Here is an 8460-nt window from a genome sequence, read left to right as displayed (position 1 = left end):
TCTGCTGCCTCCTGAAATTATGTTTTCCTGAAACAAAGGAACAGTGTTATGGAAAAGTGGGTGCCAGGTACTTTAGGAAAATGAGACACAGCGAAGCGGATAAAAGAGACAAAGACAATAGCAATCATATGCAATAAAGTGAAGGCAGCTGAGGTCTGAGACAAAGGTGAATATTCTGAGCCAGCAAGATGACTGAAGCAGGGGAAGGAAGGAGGGAAAGGTGATTCACAATAACATTTGAAAGACATTGGCCTGAATATTTATCAATGTCACAGCAAACTTAGCTTGGCAGCCTTGTTGGCTGACTTTGTTCTTTCAGTGCTTTCCCACCCTTAAGATGACAAACAGCAACGCAGTTCAAAATACAGCTCTTAATGTACGCTGAAAGCAACAGTGCTTAGGCTTGCACGCCGATTCCACAGACATTGTCATGCAATTGTGTAGCTTTTCTATAGACATAACTGAAAGATTTACTTGGACTGACATCCAGTGGAGTGCATTCAGTCTGGGAACGCAGACTCCTGTACCCCTACACTGACATGGGGGTAACATGCCCACAGCCCACCTGGACAGAGGGAACTTTTCACAGCTGCTCAGAGCACCTCACTTTCTGTCTGCTCATTCAAATTAAAATGTAGGTCCTATGCCTTCAGCAATGATTGGGCTACATCTTTAGTGTAGAAATGGCTGAAATAATTCTGAAGTGATTAATCCAACTGATTGATGATGGATACAAAAGTGCTCAAGGAAATCTTCTTTTAGCTGATAGCAAAGGTTTAATTTATGTTGCTTTTGTAAGAGCTACTTCTGCACATATATAATGGTATTCTGAAGTGACTAGTCACCTGAAGGTTAAGATGCAGGTACTATTAAGTGTCTTAGAGAAGTGCCCAATCAATAAATTTCAGAGCTGTACTCAATGCTGTATCCCAATTTCTCCAAAGTTAAAATTGCAGTCCAACTCATCCATAGGTAAGGTCAGGGCAAATGTCACGCTAGAAAAAGACAGAAAAAGGACCGTGCCTGCTCTTGGTTACATTGGTAAAAGTGGAGTTAACTCCAGATGTCATTCTGCTGTAACCAAGAACTGAATTTGGCTATTTGTTTTGAATCAATGCTATCAATAAAAGTCTGCCAAAAATAACCAACTGGTAAATATTAATTTAAACAGAAAAATTGGAAATCAGTTTCACACTCAGTTGCAACATGGGGCCGCTGCATGCTGGCAGTAAGAGGATAACGACACCAAGTGCCAAAAAAATACCTGGAAAGCATTATTCTGTGTGACATCCAATAAAGATGCCGCACACACCCCTATATTTTTCAGCAATTAAATATCTGCAAATGAAAGTGCTCTCATTCCCCAATTCCCTGTCTGCAATGGCCAAAATTCAGCCCAACAGTGCTGTAATAGAAGTTTTTCAGGGTGGCCCCTCTGCACAACAGCTGTTTCACAGTCTGATAGTAGCGTCTCCAACCAGCTGCTTCAGTTTGCTCCTGGCTGTCACTGCAATAGGTTAATAGGAACAGAGGCAAGAGAAGGGCCTAGGCCAGCATAAAGCAGAAATAACAAAAATTTCTGCCAAAAGGGAGTGTGGGATAAGAACTTTAATGGGCAAGCAAACAAAGAATCAGACTGAAGCCTGAGGCGCTTCAGTGTGTTGGCAACAGACAAGCAGTCCTGGAACAAGTGCAGCCCAGAGTCTCAATTTGAAATGACTGTGTGGCCCCCATGCCAAAAAAGTTTGGCTCTGTGTACACATGTGTGCATGTATATCTATATCCCCACACCAAATATGTAGTTGTGATAATCATGTAGTAAATTACAGAGCCATATGATAAACTGCATGTGCCTTTGACCACCTCACCTGCCCCCTGCCAGCTAATCCATCTCCATTTGGATTTACTCTATCATTCCAAACGGAGGCTTTAATCCTGCAAATACTTATGTGTGTGCTTAACTTAAAGCACTTGAACAGACCAGTTGAAAAGAAGTTTGGCTGCATGTGATTCCAGCATCGGCTCTAGGTGGAATTGCAGTCCTCCCTTCTGCATTCAGTGGAAGCAGTTTTGCCCTGTGAGTTCTGTTAGCTGGTGGGACCACTGCTCTAGCACTGGTGCTGACTGCTGGGTCTGTGCATGCCATGGATAAATGCATGTTATTCCACAGGCTTCAGTAGCTTTACTCCAATTTACATCAATGAGAATCTGCACTGTTGATAAAGAGGAGTTCATAAGGATTACTGTACCCCATCTACAAACGCTAGCTGAATATCAGTCCAAGCATAGAATGAGGGCAGGGTGCCTGTACCAAATTCCTGACTCCCGCAGGGTGGGGTGCAGGCTGATGGTGTTGTTTTGCCATGTGATCTACACAGCCACCCTTGTTCCATGTGTGTAAGGAAGGTCTTGCAGAGCTCCTGTCACCTGTTCTCTCGTGGCTTCGGCTCCAGATTTTCTCTCAGTCCCCTTCCATAAACTGTGCAGAAAACAAAGAGAAAGGCAGCAGAAAAGAAGCGTAATTGTATACTGCAAAATAACATTCATAAGTCACACAAACACTAAACCCTACGTATAATGAATCTGTCCTTTAGGGACAGTCCTTTCCATGTCATTGTCTGGTACTTATGTTGTTGTTCATCTAGCTAATTACTGCTTTGAAAGGTATAGTCCTGCTGTCATGCCTAGATTAGCAGCAAGTGTTTGGCCAGCTACTTTCTTGTCACAGTTGATAATTATTTAATGAGTTCTGTTCTTCCCTAGGAAAGCAAGATTGGGATAGAACTGGACTTATTTTATCACAGTAGCATTGCTGCGCCTGTTGGCAGGTTTGACAGCAACGGGGCTGGATTTCAGTAAGACAGAAGAAGAAGAATTTCCATAAGTAGCTCCTGAATCAGTTGGAAGCAACGGGGAAATTAATAGTAATGAGTGAATCTCAATAGATACTGACTCATTACTATGTTAGCTGCCAGTCTTTTCCTGCAGCTGCAACCATGCTGGAAACTGGGTGATGCTCTTAGCTAAAAGAAAAGCCATCAGAAGTTAGTACAATATGTTGCTAAAATGGGAAATGTAACTTCAGATCTCCAGATTTCTCCATCCGCGGGGGGCCTCTGAAGTCACATTACCATTTTTTTGCAGTAGGAATCTATTGATAAATAAAAGCATCATAAACACGACCATATGGACCCTTCTTTCAGGTTACCTGTCTGGAAGAACATTTGGAAGAATGAAGGTGGGTAAAGAAGCTCTGTGTTGAGACCAGGTTAGAACAACACTGGCAAACGCTTACTGTATGTGTAGATACCTGCTAGCATGGGGTGTATTTTAAACACTCTGTGGTGTCTGTTCCCTGTCATTTTCCAAGCCTGCCTGGAAATTTTCAGAAATGAACAGAGAACTGCTTACGGCAAACGTTAACTCATTGAAAGCTAATACCAAAAAAACACACACACACAAAAAAAGTAAAAAATACCAGATTGAAATTAAAAAATATATAATTTTATTTATTTTTTCATTTAAAAATCTTAAATAGTTCTTTTCTGTTAGCATTTCATTTCAAGGAAAATTTGGGAAGAAATTTTATTCTGTTTCAGAAAGGGAAAAACACATTGACAAATGTAGAAAAAATGGAAACCATTGTTCCTGATCATCTTTACTGTTTGCCCTTCCCCTAAGTTGTGTTTTTCTTCCCAAAGCTGTACAAGCCTAATTCTTCAAGGCTGTAAAGCATGAGTCTCTTTTTTCTTTAAGGTTACAGATTTGTTTTGAGCTCATATGCAGTTCCTTCCACTGTCTGCAAATCTCTTCCCAAAACATGATGCACCTGGTATGTATGAGGTGCACTGGTGGGTCTAGCTGTCAGTCTGAGACCTTCTCAGTTTTCTGGAAGTTCAAAAATTGTTTTGCCTAGAACTGGCATTGAGTCATCAGCTAAGCACCACCAGAGAATGCCGTGATGTCCTACATTGAAGTGCCTTCTATATGGCCACATCACTCAAGACAGCAGCAGTAGCCAGACGGGGAAAGGTTGGTTTGTCTGAAATAAATGACCTGAAAAGCTGGAGGACTGCTGGTCTCAGCAAACTGCTCCTGTAAACAGCAGGAGCAAGTGAACTCTGAAAACATATGAATTTCTTTTTAAGCAAGCATCCCCAGTAATGCTAATAAATAATAATAATGTATACAAGGTATACAGAATGGACAATGTATGACTATCCTTTAGTATTAAATCTAATATTTTTTCTAAGCAAAACAGTTTCTTATCTGGCATATTTTCAGAATTTTCTGTGAGGCAACATCAGCATTTTAAATGGTCTAATTCTGAACTCACCAAAACCAGTGAGAAGCTCCTTGTGACTCCAGTGGCTTCTACATCAGGGCAGAAGTATTGAAGATGATTACTTTCTCCTGCCTATGGGTCTTCATCATATGTTGTGACGTGGTAACTGCAAGTTTTTCTAGGAAAGCAAAATTCAAAATGAAAATATAAAGTTTTATAAATATTCAGACTGAAAGGAGATTAAAATGTATGTTTAAGTAATCTGGGAGGCTCCTGCCAGCAAACGTGGATTTCTTTCCATGAACTGGATGACTTTCTTTCTGTGGCACACTGTCTTGTTCTCCTAAGAACACCAATGAGATGGAGCGATACCGCCCTGTACATTCATAGCTATAAGCAGCACTACTACTGCAATTTAGTCGCCAGCGCTTTGACATTTTTCACAACTACATTTAAACTAGTAGCACAGAAGTAACAGATCTATCAGGAAGTCTACTACTACATTTTTCTCAGGTCTAAAAGCTATAAGTATGTTTTGCTCCTGTTACTGGATTTGGCATCCAATGAAAGAAACTACATGTTTATCTGTTGGCAAGCTTATATACCAATTTCTTTGGAGATGTTTTCCTTATGCTAGTAGAATAAATGAGTTGCATTCTGTGCTGATTTATTTACAAGAGCTTGTACAAAGGTGCTGAGAAGAGATTCTGTGCCAACGAGGATGCTGTTTTTACAGTTTGGAATTTATTTTGTCTATACACACGTTGATTTACAGAGCTGTGGCTTCGCTCTGGATGCCATTTTCCTTGCAGATAACCGATTACTGAGTCACTCCAGAGATGTGGGGAGGTTTCAACTGATGTAATTCTTTCTTCACCTCACTAACAATCTATTCTGTGTTAAACTCACTGTCATCCAACGAGAGGACCTTGTCACAAGTGAAAGGGGTTTAGCTGTTTATCTAGAAGACTCTTAAGGTTTTATCAAAGGTTTGGATAACCTGTACTTGCTGAAGCAAGGGGCTGAAGGCATAAAAGCAAAGACTGTATCACTTTCTCTGATGTAACCTTTACCCTTCCTGCCTCACTGGCTGAGCTATGCTGTGATGTTTGGCACTGGAAAAAAAAAAAAAAAAAAAAAAAAAAAAGCCTAAATCCAAATATCCACTAGTCTGGAGAGATTTTAGGGATGGATTTGCATCTGATCTTTGCTGTCACTTTCAAATGCATGCACATTTTCACAATAAGCTAGTTTTGCCTATTTCTCCTACCAGATATGGTTGCATACTGTTAGAACTACTGTTTTTCAAGGCTACTAATTATTTTTACCTTGAATTTGCAATCTCTTAGTGTTTCTGTCAACTCTTTCTATATCTATCTCTACCCATCTGTCTATATAGAGTTTTGGTGATGTTCCAGGCAGCATAAGAGGTTGGTCTGGACCCGGGTTCTAGAAAAGGGCACATCTATGCTCTTTTGGTTCTCCACATACCTTGTATGACCAGATTGAAATAGGATTTACTTCTCTCTAGCACGATATCTAGCTCCAGCCTGGGTGGGAAAGGATGCCACACAGTTGTGTGGCATATCACAGGCATATCACGTGCCCATGCCCAGCCAGTGTTAATGTAGGTCCTTGCTTCCTCCACTGAATCTATCCCCTTGTTATCATTTGCCCCTTTCGGTGCTGTGGCAGAAGAGTTTAAGCCTCCTATGGAGGTCTTATCAGGAAGACAGTGTCTGAAGGAACTTCACCCACAGCAGAAAACATAAAGATAAGGGGCAACTCTATTACATTTTCTGCAGTTATTCAGGGAAATGGAAAACAAGAATCACAAGTACTTAGAAAGAAACCCTTGTCTACTCAGTATCAGTGGAGTATGACTCCAAACAATACATTTCTCTGTGTAAAAATCAAAAGGAGTTCTGCCTGCAGAACAAATACAGGAGGAAAGTAAGCAATAGGTAATTGCTTTGTGTATAAACTAATTAGCAGTGCAAAATGCAAGCAGCAATAATGCCCTTTCATTCAAGACATTCTCATTTTATTTTGAACTGGGCATGCATGTGGTAATGCTTTAAAGCACTGAACATTTACTCATTTGACAGGGGTGAATGACACAGAAGTCAGCATCTTGTGATCAACAGGAAAAGAAGGGAAAAGAAGAACACTCGCTATTCTGATGTCATCTCCCATTGTTATTGTTGTTGTTCCTCCAAATAATGGAATTCTGGAAGCAAGACCATAAATCTCAAAGCTCAGCATTGTCTCATTCAGAGATCAAGGTCCTTGTTGCTGATTGATTCATGCATTTTTCATTTGGCTAGCTAATATCCTTTAAATGGAACAGACACTTAGGCAGTGAAACTGGAGCCATTCTTCCCTCCCCCAAGAGGTTTTACTGTATAAGTTAAGCAATTCCTCAGATGATTTTTGGTAGAAAATATCATTTATGCAAAACAATATTATTCACCTCAAAAGTCTAACATTAATTTTCTCCACAATGAGCCTAGTGCTATTCTGCGTTAAAAGCACTCAGCTCTTAAGGTTAGATTGTGATACCTTTCTCAAGTTGAGTAATGCCTAATTCTTTGAGTTATCCCACTGGAATGAAGAATTAAGATACCACTTAACATGGGAAAGAGTATCACAATCAAGCCCTTAACGAAATTTGTAGAAGCTGAGAGTGCTCTCTACAAGAACAAGTCTGTAATCCAAATTTTTCTATTTTTCTGGATGTGTTCTACTTAATTTGTAATTTTTAGAGAGCTCCATGGTAGTGACCTGATGTAGCTACTTGTAGTTCTCTCCAACTTTGATAATTTTGAAGTTGTTTGAGTTTCTATAACCAATACAATCCTAGACAATTCGCCCTTCCTTTCAAAATCCCAAACATTAACTCCTTATAAAAACATTTTAAACTATATTTTTTCAAAAATCCAGGTAAAATAGCTATTCTGGGATCACAGAACTCACTAGGCTTGACAAGAAATAAAGACAGAGTACAAACAGCTGTGCTCTAAGAGATTTTTGGGTTTTATTCTGACCTCTAGATAAATTCTAGTTTATCTCAGACTTAGGATATAAACCTCAATATGTCAAAGACTGTGAATGTCTTTTCTCTTTGTTCCTGCTTCACTCTTGCCACATTGTCATCTCTTTAGAAATCTTACCTTCTTGCTAAATAACAGGATTCCTCAAACATTTCCTTGCACTGGGAATCCAGGTATCTCAAAGAATATTTTTTCTTACTGTTGTATGGACAAAAGCATATCTTGAACCTGTAGTACCTCCTAAAATAGAGAAAAAGATATTTGGATTGCTGCTCAGCACAAACAAGATTTAGTAGGATTGCACAGTGTCAAGACTGAAACAGTAACCCTAATACTTTATCCATTTGTGCCTACCCAAATGAGGCATGCATCAACGGAAGTAGCAGATCTTTAACAATGCAGCAATGCATACTGCCTGATGGAAGACAGGGCTGCATCCAAGGTAGCCTCTTCCAATTCATATTTCTGGAGGATTCCCACTAAAATTTACTTTCAGTCATAAAACATGTCATGCCTTGTGGCACACGGAATCATTTTCCATCAGTACTTGAAGAATGTATTTGAGCTCCTGAAAAAAATGTGTACTCTTCCTGAACAGATATTTGGGTTCCGAGTGACTCCAATGTGGTCGGGGGAGTTGACAATGACAGAAATGATAATGGATAATAGGCTGTTGGAATCTGTGCATCAACAGCTGAGATGTACCCTTGTTTTGTCTGGGAAAAAAAAAGAAAAAAAAAGAAAGGAGTGTTGAAAGCAGCTGAAAACTTCCCATTGGCGTTAATTGATCATCAAAAAAGAAGTCTGACAGCACAAAGAAAATGGCAGTGGAAGACCTAAATAGTGTGAATAGAGAACAGTAAATTAGAAAGAATTGTAAAATGCAGACTGCCTTTGGAGAGCAGTGCTGTTCTTCCACTTGGTGTCAAACATCCCACTACTAAGAAAAATGGAAGTCTAACACACCCAAGGCTAGAGAAATAACTGATAGTTTGGGGTTATATATTTAATTAAAGGGGGAAGAACATGACATTTAAGTCAAAAGAAAGGCAGATTGCTAAGAATGTGATGTATAGAAAGGGTACAGTGCAAGTTCTGCAGTATGATGCCATGTGTTCGTTG

The 8460-nt window shown here is 39.7% G+C and overlaps 1 long non-coding RNA gene across 1 annotated transcript; it reads right to left on the bottom strand.

The window, feature by feature from the left end:
• Positions 1-439: 439 nt before the first annotated feature.
• Positions 440-8092, bottom strand: LOC125182064 (uncharacterized). The gene is made up of 3 exons (XR_007160998.2): positions 7459-8092; positions 4337-4463; positions 440-2479 (listed from the first exon to the last, which is right to left on the bottom strand). It is a non-coding gene; the product is annotated as an uncharacterized lncRNA (long non-coding RNA).
• Positions 8093-8460: the final 368 nt, after the last annotated feature.

The sequence above is a fragment of the Anser cygnoides genome, chromosome 3 (assembly GCF_040182565.1).
Source record: "Anser cygnoides isolate HZ-2024a breed goose chromosome 3, Taihu_goose_T2T_genome, whole genome shotgun sequence".
NCBI lineage: Eukaryota > Metazoa > Chordata > Aves > Anseriformes > Anatidae > Anser > Anser cygnoides.
The sequence above is the reverse complement of the archived record's forward strand: the minus strand, read 5'-3'. Positions and strand labels throughout refer to the sequence as shown.